The following is a 20,661-nucleotide window of genomic DNA, read 5'->3' on the forward strand; positions in this document are numbered from 1 at the left end:
TTAGTCTGCAAGGAGAAACAAGCTTAAGGACCACACTTACACATGATATAAATGTTGAAATTATCAGCTAGATAAAATGACAATGTTCAATGTGTTTAAGGTTCTAATGAAAAAGTAGATCAAATGCAAGAAGAGATGAATACTATAAACAGAAACATGAAAACTCTAAAAAAGAATCAAAAATAAATGTTAGAAATAAAAAGCAGTGTATCATACCCATAACTTTGAAGGACTCATCCGTAGGATGGACATGGTTAAAGGAATAATCAGTGAGTTTGGTCAATAGAAACTTCACAAACTGAAATGCAAATAGAAGAAAATTTAAATAAAAGGATGCAATGTCCAAAACAGTGGGACAATTACAAAGGTGGAACATAATCATAATTGGTATACTATAAGGAGAAAAAAGAACATAGAATTATTTGAATTAATGCTGATTGAGAATATTCCAAAAGCAAGGACCATAAGACAGTGAGCCAAAAAAAAAAAAAAGGAGAATCCAAATAATTAAACAACAATAAAGTACATCTAGGATTATCATACTCAAAATGTAGGAAACCAGATGTAAAGAAAATCTTGAAAGGAATTAGAGAAAACAAATACACTCAAAACAAATACATACATTTAGAGTAACATGGATAAGAAACTCATGGGGCTTCCCCCCAAAACCATACAATCAAGAAGAGAATAAAATGAAATATTCAAAGTACTGAAAAAAACCTAGAATTCTATAACCAGTAAAATTATCCTACAAAATTGAAGGAGAAATAAAGACTTTATTAGAAAAAAGCATAAGTAAACAAATTACTGAAGAAACTCATTGCCAGCAGACTTATATGGAAGAAATATTTTAAAAAATTCTCCAGGATTGAAAATAATTAGGTCAGAAACTCAGATCTATATTAAAAAGAAATAGTGTACAAGGAGAATAAATGAAGAGAAAATGAATTTTTTTTTCTTATTCTTAATTGATCTAAAAGATAATTTTAATGTAATTATAATAATCATGTATTAGGTGATTATATCATAAAATATGTGAAACAAATGACAGCAATGTAGTAAAGGAGATAAGGGAGAGAGAGTAATCTGCTATATCTGCACTACAAGTGAATTTAAAACATTATATATACATATGATTTAAATAAAGCATGTCTAAATAAAACTTAACACTACAAAGTAGAAATTTGAAAAGAAATTTTTAAAATGTGAACTAAATTAAAATGAAGATAGAACATCAAAATTATGGGATGTAGTAAAAGTGGTGCTAAGAGGAAAAATTTTACCATTAAATACATATATTAGAAAACAAGAAAGAACTAATCAATAATCTTAGTGATCATCTTAGGAAGCTAGGAAAAGAACAGAAATTTAAGTCTAAATCAAGAAGAAGAAAAGAAGTAATAAAAATTAAAGGAGAAATTAATGAAACTGAAAACAAAAAACAATAAATCAAGGAAACCAAAAGTTGGCTCTTTGAAAAGTTCAGTAAAATTGATAGATAACCTCTAGTCAGGGAGAGAGAACAGATTACCTGTATCAAAATTAAAATAATGAAATGGGGGCGTCACTGCTGATTCCACAGGTATTAAAAGGCAAGACATAGAACGCTACGTACACTGTATGCAAACTTATTTGATAACTTAGATAAAATGTACTTATTCCTTAAAAGATATATATTACTAACACACACAAAAGGAGGAATAATCTGAATAGGCCAGTAATTATTATTGTAGGCAGAATGATTTTAAAGTTGACACTAAAAGGCAAAAGGTTTAGAAGTGTCAACACAATGCTCAAGAAGAACAAGTTTGGAGTACTCACGTTCTCCAGTTTCAAGAGTGATTATAAAGCTATAGTAATCAACATGAGTGAATTGACACATAGACCCATGGCAATAGACTCACACAAATACAGTGAACTAGTCTTTGAAAAGTAGCAAAGGCAATTCAATGGAGCAGGGATGTTTTTTTCAACAAGTAATTCTAGAAAAATTGGATGTTCATAAGCAAAAAGAAAAATAAATCTAGGAACAGATTTTAAACCATTCACAGAAACTAACTCAAAATGGATCATAGACCCAAAAGTTAAATGCAAAACTATAAAACTTCCAGAAAAAAATAAAGAGAAAAATCTGTGAGACATTGACTCTTTTAAATAAGTTCTTAGATGCAACACCAAAATTATAAAACATGGAAGAAAAATTAATAAGTTTAACTTTATTAACTTAAAATCTACTATTTGAAAAGGCACTATTAAGAAGTTGAAAAGACTAGCCACATATTGAGAGAAAATGTTTGCAAAACATATCTGATAGAGAACTTGCACCTATATACAAAGAACTCTTAAAACTCACCAGTAAGAAACCAAAAACTTCAATTCAAACATGCAAAATATGTTAATAGACACCTCTCCAAAAAAGATATTCAATGGTAACTAATCATATGAAATTATACTCAAAATTATTTCTCATGAGGGATTTGCAAAATACAGCAATAATATAACACATGTACCTATTACAAAGATACCCATTACAACTGCTAAAATCCAAAAACTAGCAATACCAGTTGCTGATAAGCATGTGGAGTAGTAAGAACTATTTATTATTCTAATTACATGATATTCTGGAAGAGGTAAAACTATAAAGATGGTAAAAAGATCAGTGGCTGCATGGGGTCCCCATGAGTATGTGGGAATAGGTTGAATAGGGGAAATGCAGAAGAATTTTACTATGGTGAGACTATGTGCATAAGACAGTAATGGTGATTACATGAAACTACAGATTTGTCAATACTCAGAATTTTAGAGCATAAAAATTGAACTTTAATGTATGAAAAAATGTTAAAGTCCTATAGAAGATCAGGGGATTCCAGGATAGAATGCAGAATATTAAAATCAATAACTGTATTAGAAATGCATTAAATAACTTCACTGGAAAGTGTACAAGAGATTAGCAATCCAAGTGACTTTGGAAATGAGTGTAATCCATAAGACTAAAGGTAAAGAAAACTGCACATAAGAACTGTATCTAGATGATAGTCATTTCTATCAACTAGAAATGACTATCAAGTGGGGTGTGGGTTAATAATTCTGATACTAAAATACACATATACTAGCATTCAAGAATTAAGTAAATGGGTGGAGAATGGTAGGAATCAGTTTCCTCACTTTGGGAATAGGAACTTACAGATAGAGAAGGATGCTAAAATGATACATGTGGTAATGAATACTGATGTCTCTGACTCTAATCAACTCATGCTTAACTTGATGTGAATACCATTTAGAAATATATATAGATCTCTACATACATAGAATTGTATTGTTTAGCACACAGTTGAGCTGGAGAAAGATCTGAGCTGCCAAATATTGGAGTAATTGATTAAAAACAAAAAGCCAATATGAAAGTTAAGGCTTTAATCACTTACTGCCATGAAAAAAGTAAGAATCTAAACAGGAGAAAGTACAAGCACCCCCATTTCGTTTTCCCCCAACAAATGGTTTGCCAGTCAAGGGTCAGATGGCTCAGCAGAGACATGAAGGAATCCTCTCACTGTGGATGGATGCTTAAACAAAAAGTTTTTTTGCAGATTTATGAACCCTGAGGCTGGGGGTAGGGGGAGATAAGATAGTAGGAAAAAAAGAGAGGGCTACAGGTAGAGAAGTACTGAGTATTGAGACAGATTCAGGAAACGTGTCTTCAAGGTATATCCCCCTGCTCCCCTGATAAGGAGGTGCCTGAGGAAGACCTTGGCTGAGGACCCCAGGTAAAGAAACCTAGATATGAATGCACCGGGCATTCAGCATTGTGTATTTTATCTTGTCCTACTATCATCCCTCTCTCTATGTTCTAGAGTAAAAAACCAACAGCCTAAAATTACAGTGAAAAGCAGCAGCATGACAGCATTAAACTGCAAATGGGATAGAGCTCTTTCAAAGCCTCATTCTCGTCAATATTTGACCTGTCTGGTAATTCCCTAAAAGATGCACTTAAAAGGCTTGTATTTATTTGACCTAAATCAGAGTTAACCAATTGCAAGATAAATTTTCTTGGTGGGCATTTGTTGAAAACGATCAATGGCAATTGTTTAACATTACCGATGTCTGAGGCAGTAACAACTGGGACAAACAATAGACTAACAAAAAGACTTAAATGGAAAAGCTGGGAAAATGAGATGTCCATACAGGGCTTTGAATAGCTTTGACATATTCCTAGAAGGCTATGCACATGTGAAGTTCTGAATGCTTGGCTGAGGGTTGCATGCAAGACATAGTCCATGTGCAGAAATCCTCAGCAAAGAATGGAAGCCTAATTAATCACAGACATTTAAGGGACTCTCTATAAAATCATTAGCTGCCCAATAAGGTAAAAAAGCAGAAATTTAAGTGGCAATGCAATTACAAAAATTTACATAATTCAGAAAAGTCACTAAACAAACAGCAAAAAACAACAAATGCTAGAGGGGGAAATATCTGATTTCCAGAATTGCCATATTATATTATTTAACAACTATATTTTAAAACACAAAATATAAAAAGAAACAAGAAAGCGTGGCCCATAAAAGGAAAATAAACAGTCAATAAAAACTGTCCCTTAGGAAGCCAGATGTTGGACTTACTAGACAAAGATAGTGAATCAGTTAAACATGTTCAAAGAACTTACAGAAAACATACCTAATACTAAAGCAAAGAATTATGTTTATCAAATATAGAATATCAATAAAGCGTTAGAAATCACAAAAAAGAACCAGATAGAAATTCAAGAAGTTAAAAGCACAATAACTAGCATGTAAAATTCATTAGAAGCCCTCCAGAGTAATTTTTACTTGGCAAAGGAAAGAAACAGCATACTTGATGAGAGCTCAACTGAGATAATCTCAATTATCTCAGTTAATCAATAACAGATTATGTTGCTCAGATAGTCTCAATTATTTTAGTCCAAAAAATGGAAAGAAAAAAGAATTAAGAAAAATATAAGAGTCTCTGAGATCTGTGGTGAACTATGACATGCACCAACATAGACTTACTGTGATGAACAGAAGGAAAGGAGAGAGAAAAGTGCATAGAAAGAATATTTGAAGAAATAATGGACCAAAAGTTCACAAGTTTGACGAAAAATGACAGAAACTATAAAAGCCAGCAGGCAGTGGGATGACATAGTCAATGTAATGGAACAAAAGTTTGTAATTCAATAATTTTATATCCAGAACACCTATCCATCAGAGGAGAGATTTAGGGATTCTCAGATAAAGAAAAACTGAGAATTTCATTGCTAGCAGACTTGCTAGCATTGATAATTGATAATTATCAATTGATAATTGATATCAATTGATAATATTAGGAATCCTTCACACTGAAATAAATGACACTAGACAATTCATAGAATCCACTGGAAGACAAAGTTACCAATAAAGGTAACTATATACATAGATTTTGCAGCTCTTTTTTCTCCTATATGAATTAAATGACAGCTACAAAAAAGCAATATTTATAAATCTTTGTTGATTGCATTGTAGTGTATAAAGATGTAATTGGTATGGCAATAGCCACACAAATAAGAAAGAAACAATGAATATAAAGGAAAAACATTTTGTATACTATGGAAAATGTTAGTATTAATTGAAGAAGACTGTTATAATTTAAGATGTAAATTGTAAGAGCTAGGACAACCATTAAGAAAATATCTGAAAAAACATAGTGAATTAAATAACAGGTGAGTGAAAATGGTAAACTAGAAAAACACCCTTGAGATACAAGAGAAAGCAGTAATTGAAGGACAGAGGGACAAATGGGACATAAAACAGGTAGAAAGCAAATAACAAAATAGAGGACATAAATCCTACCTCATTAGTAATTATGTTAAATTTTAATGGATTAAACTTTACAGTCAAACAGAAAAGACCTGCAGGATGAATAAAAATACAAAATTTAACAATATGTTGCTTTCAGGAGACACATTTTAGACTCAAAGACACAAACAGAATGAAAATAAAATGATAGAAAAAATATTTCATGCAACAGTAATCAAAAAAACCTGGAGTGACTAATATCAGAAAAAAATAGACTTTAGCACAGAAATTGTAACTAGGGATAAATAGGGTCCCTAGATACATGGGGTTTTAATGTTAATGGGGTCATTTCATTAAATTATGTAAGACTTGTAAACACATATGCACCTAATAATAGATTTCCATAGTACATAAACCAGAAATATAAACTTAAAGGGAAATAATTTAACAGTCACATCTGAACATATAATTCCTCATTGTCAATAATGGATTAATTATATAGGAAAAGGATCAATAAAGGTTTGGAAGACTTGAACTACACTACAGACCAAATAGACATACACATATCCACAGAACACTCTGGCAACATCAGGAGAATACACATTCATCTCAAGTGCACACAGAATATTCTCTTAGATTATATGCCAGGTCATAAAATGTCTCAATAAATTTAAAATAAATTAAAATCATATATGTTCTTCTAATAATAGAAGAAATTATGAGAACCTGAATAATGTTTTCCAAAATAACTACTGGGTAAAATAAGAAATCACAAGTGAAATCATAAAATAATTTGAGAGGAATGGAAAGGAAAATACAGCACATCAAAACTTATTGGATGCTAATAAAGCATTGTTTATGAGAAATTTATTGTTATAAATGTTATTTTTAAAATTCTTTCTTAAATCAATAACCTAATGTTCTCAATTAAGAACTAGAAAAATAAGGGTAAACTAATCCCAAAGCAAACAGAAGAAAGGATATAAAACAAGAGCAGAGATAACAGAATAGGTGTTATATAAATAAAAGATGAATTCAACAGAACTAAATGTTAGTTCTTTGAGAAGATCAGCTAAACTGACAAATATTTAGATGAACTAACCAAGATAAAAAGGGTGACGACTCTAATTTTATAATCAGACATGAAAGAGGGGACACTACTACTGACATTATAGAAATAAAAGGGATTATATGGGAACACTATGAATAATTGTATTCCAAAAATAATAGAAAATCTAAATGAAATGGGGAAATTTCTAGATGAACACAAACAACAAAAACTAACTCAACAAGAAAAAGACAATCTGAATATGCCTGTAAGTAATGAGATTGAATTAGTAATCAAAAAATATTCTACAAAGGAAACCCTTAGACAAGAAGATTACTGTAAAACTATACAAAATATTTAAGATGAATTAATGCTGATACTTAATCTTTTCCAAAAAACAGAAGAGGAAGAAACATTTCTTATCTCATTCTATGGGTCCCCTATTCCCCTGATAACAAAACCAAAGATATGACAAGAACAGAAAGTTATAGAACAGTATCTCTATGATATAGATGTAACAGTCCTCAATAAAGTGTACAAGCCAAATCCAGAACAATATTAAAAGTATTATACACTATGACCAAGTGGGATTTGTCCAAGAAATACAAGATTGTTTCAACACATGAAAATATATAAATGTAAAATACCATGAAAATAGAACAAAAGACATGAAAATGGTCTTAATAAACAATGAACAAATTTTGACAAACTCACAGCAAACTTGATAATTAACAGTAAAAAAACAAAAGTTTTCTTCCTAAAATCAGGAAAGAGACAAGAATGTCCTCTCTTGCTACTTCAATTCAAAATTATTCTGTAGGTTCCAACCAAAAAAATTAGAGAGGAGAAAATAAGGAAATAAAGAAAACACATTGCTAAAATCACACTTAATAAGATTGGATTTGTTTCCCCTAAGGTCAAGAACAAGACAACAATGTCTGCTCTCAGTGCATCTATTTTATCAAGTCTTGTAATATAGGTTCTAGCCATTAAAAAGAATAGGAATAAAAGGCAACTAAATTGAAAAGAAAGAACTAAAACTATCTCTATTCACAGATAACATGATATTGTGTATGGGAAATCATAAGGATCCTCAAAAAATAATTAGACCTATAAAGAAATTTATCAAAACTTCAGAATACAAGATTAATAAACAACTAAATTGCATTTATATACGCTGGCAAAAACTGTCAGAAAATAAAACCAAGTTAACATTTTCATCTATAATAGCATCAAAAAATAAAATATTTAGAAGTAAATTGAATAAAAGTAGTACATGATTTTCATGTGGAAAACTACAGAACACTGTTAAAAGACATTAAAAACTAAAATGAATGTAAGGGCATATTGTGTTCATGGATTGGAAGACTTAGCATTGTTAAGATAGCAAATCCCTTAATTAATCTACAGAGTTAACACAGAGTGTATCAAAACTCCAGGTGATTTTTTGCAGAAATTTCTAATCTGTTACTAAAATTCATATAGAATTGCAGAATACACAGAATAGTCAGAACAAACTTGAAAAACAAATTAAAAAGCCAAACAAAAATATTTAGACGTCTCACTTCCTGATTTTCAAACCTAAGACAAAGCCACAGAAATCAAGGCTTCATGGATTAGCATAAGGATAGACATACAACAATTAAATAAAATTTACAGTGTAAAAATAAAGTCATTCATTTATGTTTAATTAATTTTTCCTAGGGTATCAAGACAATTCAATAGGGAAATAATAGTTTTTAATAAATGTTTCTGAGAAACTGGATATACATATTGTATATATCAAAATGATGATGTTGAATCCTTACCTTACACAATACACAAAATAAACCTCTAGATGAATCAAATTATAAGAACTAAAATTATAAAAATCCTTAGAAAATATACACCTGAATCTTTCTGTTGTTGGATTACATGATGGTTTCTTTTATGCAACATCAAAACACAATCAACAAAAGAAAAATTAATAAACTTAGCTGCATCAAAAAAATTTCTTTCTAATATCTGCAAATCAATCCGTCTGATACACCACATTAACAAGTTGAAGATTAAAAGCTATATGATCATCTCAATAGATACAGAAAAAGCTTTTGATAAAACTCAACATCCATTTATGATAAAAACTCTCTAGAAAGTGGGCATAGAGGGAACATATTTCAACATAATAAAGCCCATATATTCAAGCCCACAGCTAACATCATACTCAAAGGTGAAAATCTGAAAGCATTTCCTCTGAGATCAGGAACAAGACAAGGATGCCCACTCTCACCACTTTTATTCAACATAATATTAGAAGTCCTAGCCATAGCAATCAGACAAGAAAAAGAAACAAAATGAATCCAAATTGGAAAGGTAGAAGTATCAGTAAAACTATCACTGTTCGTAGCTGTCATGATACTATACAGAGAAAGCCCTAAAGATGCCACCAAAAAACTAGTAGATCTCATCACTGAATCTGGTACAGTTGCAGGATACAAAATTAATACACAGAAATCTATTTTCCTTTTATATACACTAACAATGAACTATCAGAAAGAGAAATTAAGGAAACAATCCCATTACAATAACATCAAAAACAATAAAATACCTAGGAATAACCTACCTAAGGAGGTAAAACGCTTGTATTTGGAAACTATAAGACACTGGTGAAAGTAATTGAAGATGACACAAACAGATGCAAAGATATACTGTGTTCATGGATTGGGAGAATTAATACTGTTAAAATGTCCATAACACCCAAGGCAATCTACAGATTCAATGCAGTTCCTATCAAAATACCAGGGGTATTTTTCACAGAAATAGAAAAAATAATTTAAAATTTTGTATGGACACACAAGAGACTCCAAATGGTCCAAACAATCTTGAGAAAGAAGAACAGAACTAGAGGAATCATGCTCCCTAACTTACACTATACTACAAAGCTACAGAAATCAAAACAGTATGGTACTGGCACCAAAACAGACACATAGAACAATGAAACAGAATTGAGACCCAGAAATAAATCCACAAACTTATGGTCAGTTAACTACAACAGAGGAGGCAAGAATATACTATGTAGAGAAGACAGGCAGTTCAATAACTGGTGTTAGGGAAACTGGACAGCAACATGTAAAAGAATGAAATTACAACATTCCTAACACTGTATACAATAATAACTCAAAATGGATGAAAGATCTAAATTTAAGGCTGGAAAGGGACTAGAAGGACACATAGGCAGAACCTTCTTTGACATAATCAATTTTTTAAAAATATGTCTCTTAAAGCGAAGTAAATAAAGCAAAAATAAATGTACAAGCTTTTGCACAGCAAAGGAAGCCATGAACAAAACAAAAAGACAACCTAAGGAATGGGAGAAAATATTTGCAAATATGACTGATAAGGGATTAATATCCAAATATATAAAGCATTCACACAACTCATCAAAAAAACAGGTTGATTTAAAAATGGGCAGAAGCCCTGAATAAACAGTTTTTCAAAGAAGATAAACAGATGGTCAACAGGTACATGAAAAGATGCTCAACATCATTAGACATCAGAGGAATGCAAATCAAAACCACAATAAGATATCACCTCACACCTGACAGAATGGCTATCATCAAAAAGACTACAAATAACAAATGTCGGCGAGGATGTGGAGAAAAAGGAACCCTCATACACTGTCGGTGGGAATGTAAGCTGGTGCAGCCACTATGGGAAACAGAATAGAGGTTTCTCAAACAACTGAGAAAAGAACTACCATATGACCCAGTAATTCCACTCCTGGGTATATATCGCCCCAAAATGACAACACTAATTCAAAAGAATACATGGAATCCAGTGTTCATTGCAGTATTATTTACAGTAGCCAAGGTATGAAAGTAACCAAAGTGTGCATCAACAGGTGAATGGATAATGAAAATGTGGTATTATGTGTATGTGTGTGTGTGTGTGTACACACACACACACACACACACACATATACATACATACCATGGGCTACTACTCAGCCATAAAAAATAATAAAATTTTGCCATTTGGAACAACATAGATGGACTTGGAAGATATTACGCTAAATGCAATAAGTCAAAGACAAAAACTGTATAATATCACTTATATGTGGGATCTAAAAAATAAAACTAGTGAATATAACAAAAAGGAAACAGATCCACAGATATAGAGAACAAGCTAGTGGTTACCAGTAGGTAGTAGGAAGTGGGAAGAGCATGATGGGAGAAGGGTGTTAAGAAGTACAAACTACTATGTATAAAATAAATAAGCTACAAGGATATATAGTACAACACAGGGAATATAGCCAATATTTTATAACTATAAATGGAATATAACCATTAAAATTGTGAATTACTATGTTGTACACCTGAAAGTTACAATATTGTACATCAAATATAATTCAATTAAAAAATTAAAAATAGAGCTTCCCTGGTAGCACAGTGGTTGAGAGTCTGCCTGCCAATGCAGGGGACACAGGTTCGTGCCCCAGTCTGGGAAGATCCCACATGCCGCGGAGCAGCTGGGCCTGTGAGCCATGGCTGCTGAGCCTGCGCATCCGGAGCCTGTGCTCCACGATGGCAGAGGCCACAACAGTGAGAGGCCCGTGTACTGCAAAAAAAATAAATTAATTAATTAAAAATAAATTTTTAAAGTGTGCTTTAAAGACACAATCAAGGATGTGAAAACATAATCCACAGAATAGAAGATGATATTTGAAAATTACATGTCTGATAAGAGGCCAGTGTTCAAACTATATAAAGAAATCTTACAAATCAACAATAAAAAGACAACTCAATTGAAATTGAGCAAAAAGTTTGAAGAGACATTCTTCCAAGGAAAATTTATAAATGATCAATAATCACATGAAAGAAAGCTCAACATCTTTAGTCATTGGCAAAATAAAAACTAAAATGTGGGTGTGACATCACAAACAATGGCAGATTAGGAAGTTCCAGGAGTTGGTCTTAACACCAAAACAGCAATTAAGTTGTAAAAATTATAAGAATCAACTATTTTGGAGGTCCAGAACCTGATCAGACACTTAGAGCAACCAGGGGAGTGCTTGATGAAGGGAGAGTCTGCATAACTCTGGTAAGAGAGAAGAATGTGCAAACCTGCTACCATTCACCATTTCTCAGGTTTACTCTGGCCATAAGGATGGTGGCCTACATTCTTAGAATGGCTGGTGTCAGAATGGAGAGTAAAAAGACAACCTACAGACTGGGAGAAAATATTTGCAAATGATTTGACCGACAAGAGCTTAATTCCCAAAATATACTAATATACAAACAGCTCACACAGCTCAGTATCAAAAAAAAAAAAAAGAAAAACCAATCAAAAATGGGCACAAGACCAAAATTTCTCCAAAGAAGACATACAGATGGCCAACAGGCACATGAAAAGATGCTCAACATCACTAATTATTAGAGAAATGCACCCAATCAAAAATGGGCAGAAGATCTAAATAGACATTTCTCCAAAGATGACATACAGATGGCCAAAAAGCACATGAAAAGATCATGTCAACATCACTAATTATGAGAGAAATGCAAATCAAAACTACAATGAGGTTATCACCTCACACCAGTCAGAATGGCCATCATCAAAAAGTCTGCAGACAATAAATGCTGGAAAGGGTGTGGAGAAAAGAGAACCCTCCTACACTGTTAGTGGGAATGTAAATTGGTACAACCACTATGGAGAACAGTATGGACGTTCCTTAAGAAACTAAAAATAGAGCTACCATATGATCCAGCAATCCCACTCCTGGGCATATATCTGCAGAAAAGCATTATTCAAAAAGACACATGCACCCCAATGTTCATTGCAGCACTATTTACAATAGCCAAGACATGGAAACAACTAAATGCCCATTGACAGATAAATGGATAAAAAAGATGTGGTACATAGTACAATGGAATATTACTCAGCCATAAAAAGGAACAAAACAATGCCATTTGCAGCAACATGAATAGACCTAGAGATTAACATACTAGGTGAAATAAGACAGAGGAAGACAAACATCATATATTACTCATGTGGAATCTAATTTTAGAAAATGATATTAATGAACTTATTTACAAAACAGAAACAGGCTCACTGATTTCAAAAACAGACTTATGGTTACCAAAGGGGAAATGTAGTAGGGAGGAATAAATAAGGAGCTTGGGATTAAAACACACACAGTACTATATATAAAATAGATAACCAACAAGGACCTACTTTATAGAACAGGGAAGTCTACTCAATATTCTGTAATAACCTATATGGGTAAAGAATCTGAAAAAGAATGAATATATGTATAACTGAATCACTTTGCTGTACACGTGCAACTAACACAACATTGTAAATCAACTATGCTTCAATTTAAAGAAAGAAAAGAGTGGAGAGTAAAAACCTTGTCCTCCAAAATTGGGGTTGTGTGTTTTGGTGAATTTGTCATTTTCAATGCATCAGTGTAGGCTCGTGCTTTTGTTTTGGGCTCCTCTGCTGGCAGCAGCTTCCCCGGCACTATCTCCTGTAAGATTCAAAGAAACCAACACACTTGTAATTAAATTATTTATACATTTATTTATGGCTCCAGACATTTAAGGACATCCCTTGTAGGTAACAGCCTGACTGAAGAGATAATGGAACAGAAACATCAGTGATCCATCACAACAATATATACAGACTAGGCAAAATTAGTTTGGAAAGCCACTATACAAATGGGTGACTGCATCCCTCAACAAGTGAAAAAAAAGCAGTCCCTGATGAGGGGGTGAATCTGATTTCCAGAGTTACCACATTAATGATACTCAAAACATCCAATTATCATTTAAAAATCACAAAGTGTACAAAGAAATAGGAAAATATGAATCACTCACAGGAAAAGACACAAACCATCCCTTAGGAAGCTCTGACATTGACATTACTAGTCAAAGAACCTATATCAACTATCTTAAATATGCTCAGTGTGCTAGGAAAAAAAATTGGGAAAAGAAAGAAACTTAGGGAACAGATGTATGTACAGATAGAGAATGTTAACAAAGAGAAATTGTAAAAAGAGCTAAATAGAATTTCTGGGCCTTAAAGTATAGAATTCTGGAACTGAAAGTAAAATAATTAAAATTAAAAGTTCACTAGAGGGGTTCAACAGCAGATTTGAGCAGGCAGAATAAAGAATCAGGAAAATTGAAGATAATAAGACACTCCAAAGAGCAGGCAAAGAAATTAAGAAAAAATGAACAGAACCATGGAACCTGTTGGGTACCACACAGCGCACCAATATATGGATCACTAGAGTTCCAGAAGGAGAAGAGAAAAAGTGGCAGAAAAAAATTTGACAAAATAGTGGAAGGAGACATTCCAACTTGGATGAAATCTATGAATACACACATCCAAGAAGCTCAATGAACTCCATACATGAAAAACTCAAAGAGTCTGATACATAGACATGTTATAGTCAAATCACCATAAGACAAAAACAAGGAGAATTTTTAAAGCAGCAAGAGAAAAGTGAATCATACATCCAGGGGCCATCATTATGATTAAAAGTTGATTTATCACCAGGAATCATGGAGACCAGAAGAAATGGGATGACATAAAGTGTTTTAAGTTTAAAACAAAAACAAACAAAAGACAAACAAGTACTCTGTATCTGGAAAACCATCCTTCAAGAATGAGAGAAAAATTAAAACATTCTCAGATAATCAAAAGCTAAGAAATTTTATTATTAGTAGACCTCTCATATATTAAATGCTAGAGGCAGCCCTTCACACAGAAATGGAATGATACTAGCCAGTAATCTGAAGTCATATTAAGAAATAAAGGACTTTAATAAAGGTTACTGTACAGTAAGTCCCCTACACACGAACCTTCAAGTTGTGAACTTTCAAAGATGCGAATGTGCATTCAGATATCCAATCATGTAAGTTAGTTCACATGTCTGGAGTAAATTGTCACATACGTGCATCCTCTACAAGTGGTTGTGCTTTTGTGTACTTTACTTCTGTGTGAAAAGTATTATAAACCTATCATGGTTCAGTACTATACAGCTGATTGTGTTAGCTGAGTACCTAGGCTAACTTTTTTGGACTAAACGAACAAATTGGACTTAGGAACGTGCTCTTAGAATGGATCTCATGTAGCAGACTTACTGTATATGTAAATATGAATGTTAGTATTATTTTACATTTAGTTTATAACTCCTCTTTATTTCCTATATGACTGAAAGGCAAATACATAAAATAATAATTATAAATCTAGATTAATATTCACACATATATAGCATTAATCTGTGAGAATAACAATATAAAGGAGGTAAGAAGGAAATGTATAGGAACAAAATGTCTGTACACTATTGAAATTTAGTTGGTAGAATTCAAACTGTGTTGTTAACACACACACACATAAAAGGAAAGTAGAGGGGGATCAAAATTTTACACAACAAAAAATTAACTATTACAAAAAGACAGTGATGGAGACATTGAGAAACAAAAAAATATACAACATACAATAATCAAATAGCTAAGGCAGAAAGAAGTCCTTAACAGTAATTACTTTAAAAGTAAATGTAATAAAATTTTCAATTAAAAGGAAGAGATTTAGGAATGGATTAAAAAATAAGATCCCTCTATATACTGTCTATAGGAAACTCTGTTTTAGATATGAAAACAGACAGAAGTTGTAAGACTAGCAACCTATTATGAATTTGTCAAGTTAACCTTTATCAAGGGGAGGAGAAGGTGCCAGACGGTACATCACCATTCAACAAAAGACCACAAGAGGAACTGAAATAGAGAAGTTTATTACTCACAAGTCCTGGAGGGAGTATCTGGTATAATCTGAGGGACCTGAAGGGGAGATCAAGACAGAGTAGAGAAAGAAAGAGGAAGGACCTGGAGCACATGCGTTTATTAGAGTCCATGGATAGAGTGCTTTGGGGTTCCTGGGCTAGGGCTGGATTGGTTAATTCAAACTAAAAGAGCAGGGTTTTGGTAAGTTATATGGAGGTCTTATCTAGGGGAGCATAAACAAATGGCGGTGGAAGGCAGAAGAGACTGTTTAATCACAAGGGCTGCTGGGAAATCATATAAGGAACTTACATTTGCTTGTGACTCTGCAGGCTGCTGTTTAGGGCACGTGCTTGAATGAGGGGGCTAGTGTCAGTTTAAAGTCACTGCAGGTTTCTTGGCCAAACAAAATGGACACCAAAGCAGTAATACCATGGAGTAGTTTAACTCAACTCTTCACACAATCCTATTAAAAAAGGGACAAAGCCCTTGGGTTAAACATTATCCAAAGAAGATATACAAATGGCCAATAAGCACATAAAAGATATTCAACACCATTAGTTATTAGGGAAATGCAAACGTAAACCACAATGAGATAGCACTTCAGACCTACTAGGATAGCTATAATTTTTTTAATGCAAATTAAAAAGTTTTGGCAAGGATGTGGAAACATTGGAACCCTCATTTATTGCTTGTGGGAATATAAAATGTTATAGCTGTTTAGAAAATCGATTTGAAAATTCCTCAAATGGTTTACCATAAAGTTACTTAATGGTCCAGCAATTCCCAGAAAGTCCACCAAAAAACACTGAACACATAGGTCCACGCAAAAAGTTGTGTACAAATTTTTACAGCAGTACTTTTCATAATAGCCAAAAGGTAGAGACAATCCAAATATCTGTCAATTGATGAATCTATAAATAAAATATGGTATATCCATATAATAATGTTATTCAGTCATAAAAATATAGGAATTATTGATAGATGCTACAGCAACAATGAATCTTGAAAATATCATGTTAAGTGAAAGAAGCTAGACACGAAAGGCCAGACATTGCAGGATTCTGTTTATATAAATGTCCAGAATAGGCAAATCTATAGGGATAGAAAGTAAATTATCAGTTGCCAGGCAGAAGAGGGGTATATGGAATAGGTGCTAATGGGTACCTCATTCCTTCTGGGGTGTGAAAAATGGAGAATTAGATAGTGGTGATGGTTACACAACTTTGTGAAGGTACTAAAAACCATTAAATTTTACACTTTAAAAAGGTAAAGTTTATGCTATGGGAATTACATCTCACCTTATATATATGTAAATAAAGTATGTATGAAACAATCTGTATATATTTTCATATATATACACATATATATGAAACAAAACTAAAACTGATAATTGATATGTTTTACCCCTCCATAAAGTTGAGAGAGAGGTTGCATATCCAGAATGGCCACTAATGCTTAATCCTACATCATGAAGATGGTACTAACCATGAGAATCTTTGTGTTCTGTATTCTGTGTTAACTAAATAGGTATGAGAATGATTGCCATTCTGAGATGTCAAGATGTGAGGTATGATTGGCTTTATATCCTTACAAAGCTGATGTACATGCTTTGGAGCTGGTGATGTTCTTAAGTGAGGGAAGATATAAAAGATCAATTTCCTTGTTCAAAAATGCACAAGTACCCATTAATCATCTTTCTCTGAGATTAAAATGGATTAGAGGAGAATATTTTTCTTTTAATCCTAAAAACAAATATTCCCCGAGTCCACTAGAGGAAAATTAATTTTACTGCATCTCCTTAAACATTTTCTTAAAAAAATTTTTAAGTATTGCACCTACACAAATACAATGTTTTGATTTCATTCCAGAGATACAATTTATAAAGCTTATAACCTAATAAATATATAAGCATGCATTTAACAAGTTAATTTTAGAGAGACATAGTGTCAATAACCATGTCCTTATGTGATTTCTAAAAAAATAATTCAGTCTGAATTTCTTTACACTGCTTAGATTTCCCATGTTAGAAAATCTGTTTTAAAAATAGCACTTAGTGTTCTAATTCTCCTAATTTAGTGTCTGGAAGCTGCCCACTTGCAACTATGTAAATACCGAATTATTCCATCTTATTATCAATTGCTTCATTAGTTTTCTGCAGGTTAAACGCATTTTAGATCATACTTTCAAGTTTCATATTATATCAGCAATTTTCTAGCTCATATTTAATACAAGCAATTTAATCAAAATGTTGCAAGTGTAATCAGAGTACAGTGATGGATATTTTTTCTTTATTAAATATCTTGCACCTCCCACAGCTTATACAACATAAAGTGTTCATTAGTTCCTAAACAGTACCTCTGTGTTTTCACATTAATGCAGCTAATATTTGGATGTGATGGCAGGGGAAATAAAACAAGACCTCATAATTGCCATCACATTTCTAGACTCTTCACAATTCACATCTTATTCTGAATATTTATTTCAATAACAGCACCCTTTCTCTCAATACGAAAGCTGCACTAACCTCTGAACTGATTTCCTGCTTCCATGTTTGTCTTGCAACTCTCCCTACTCCACCCCAGAACTCTTCTCTATTTAGGGTTCTGACTATCAAGTTAAAGATGTAAATGGGATCATGTCATTCCACTACTCAAAATCTTCTAGTCACTACCTATTTTCGAATAAAATCAAAATCTTTCGATGGCCTACAAGCATGGATGTTATCTGTACCTCCTCATGATTCTGATTTTATTACCTTCCTGCTATTTTAGATATACAGTAACCTTTATTTTTTGGACATTAGGCCAAATTTGACAATAAGCCCATTCCCACCTACACCAGTTCTGCTTCCTCTGCCTGGAATTATCTTCTGATATCTACTTAGAGTACTACATCACATCATTTTACTCCATGATATGCTCAAGTAGCTCATTAACAGTGAGGCCACTCCATTCCTAAGCAATTTTACATCTCATAGCTTATGTTCTTTTCCTTGTATCGATCTTATTTTCAGCAGCTTCTTCCCTTAGCCCTAGGGTAGCTACAGCAATGTCAAGCGTAATGTCACGTTAACCTCCTATCTAGTAGGAAGAATAAGTAGGTGTCCTGAGTCTTTCTCTTACACTAATGATAACAGGATGAACTGTGGTCAAGGGGATAGGATGATTTTGTTCCTTTAGAAAAAAAAAATTGCCTGCTTGTGAAATTGAGAACAGCTTAAGTCCATCCAAACTGAGTGAGCTAAAAATGAGGAATAGACAGTTTCCCACAGAGATGAATATATTCTTTTATCAGTATGTGAGTAGATTGAAGACAGGAAGAAACAAACACTTTGGTAAATCGGTAGTGTGCAAATATCCTACTAAAACTAAAAATGTATATGTTTAAATAAAGATAATATTTCATAATTCCAAACTTTTATAAGCTTATTGGAGAAATATTGGAAGATCAGGAAATCAGTGTCTTGTTTAACTCAAAAACCTAGAGAAAATTTTTATTAGAATTTTGATACATATGGAAAATACAGATACTCTAAAGTGCTTATTTGCCATTTGTGTAAATTTTGGTTTGTCCATTTTAATTAATGTTTGCTACAGTTATACTCTTAAAAAGTATAATCTCAAATAATATCTTATATTTTGGCACTAAATTTGAAAACATAAAGAAAACTTCCTTTGCTTTCGTTCATAACAGAAATAATGCTATCTTGTTCACACTACTTTTTACCACTGTTTTCAGCCTTTTTTCTCAAGAATTACGTTTTCTTATTGTATTCTTGTACATTCAGTCATGAATTTCTGTCTGCCTTAATTTTATTTGTCTTTCTACAAGAGATCTAAAGAACCAAGCCCATCAAAATAGAAGAGTATCAATAAACTATCACCAGCCTTTACAGGAAAAAGTTAGTGTATTTGCCTATTCCGTGTCCTTCTTCGTAGCATATCTGAGAAATGATTATATTAAAAACAGGTCCAGAGTTAGGCAGTAATATTGAAAATGACGGTAGGAAAAGGAAGTAAGTTTGTCATGGAGAAAACACTAGCATGGACTAGTCTTCTGTTCATAACAGGCCTGGCTGGAATGTGGTCGGTGTTCATTTCTATTATGTTTATTTTCTAATTTCCTGAATAGCTATCAGCTTGAACATTCTTTTAAAGATAGAATTATTATTGGAGGAATATGAAAGTTGTTTACTTTCTTTACCTTTTATTTTTTTTAGAAAAATTATTTATTTATTTATATATGTAGGTATATATATATATTTTTTTGGCTGTGTTGGGTCTTCGTTGCTGCGTGCAGGCTTTCTTTAGTTGCAGTGAGTGGGGGCTACTCTTCATTGTGGTGCACGGGCTTCTCATTGTGGTGGCTTCTCTTGTTGAGGAGCACGGGATCTAGGTGCATGGGCTTAGTTGCTCCACAGCAGGTGGGATCTTCCTGGACCAGGGCTCGAACCCATATCCCCTGCATTGGCAGGCAGATTCTTAATCACTGTGCCACAAGGGAAGTCCCTACTTTTCTTATTTCACCTGTTTTTTCCTTAGGAAATGTATAAAGGCAAAGATAGGAAAAGTATAAATTATTTTTAAAGATATCTCATACATTTATTAAGTGATCTGCACTCTTCAAGTACAGAGATGTGTCATATTATTGCTTTAAGTAAACACTCAATGTACATTTTAAAAACTTGGTTTAGTTTAGTTTTCTTCAACTAAAAAAATTAAGGATTCATAGTTTTCATATTTGGTAGATGAATATTATACTATTAAGAGCCAAGTAATCTTGAAATATCTGAGTAAATTTATTAAGTGAACAAAACTGGGCCTTTTAATCATTTGCAGTTAGGGAAGAAGAGGAGATCACAGCTAACTAAAAGAAAGATTATTTCCCAATCATCTCTTTCTCAGTCCAATATATTCTTGTATAACAAAAGATGCTGCAGTGGTGGTGGATTACGTGTCCCAGCAATGTCCCACACAAGTGTTGTCAGGTTAAAGGAAACTTTACTGACCTCCTGTCAAGATGCAGGAATAGCAAAATACACGCACAAGGAAGGCTAATCCAGAGA

This window comes from Delphinapterus leucas, chromosome 1, assembly GCF_059928025.1.
Source record: "Delphinapterus leucas isolate spDelLeu-1000000601 "Yukka" chromosome 1, BTC_Dleu_Yukka2, whole genome shotgun sequence".
Classification (NCBI taxonomy): Eukaryota; Metazoa; Chordata; class Mammalia; order Artiodactyla; family Monodontidae; genus Delphinapterus; species Delphinapterus leucas.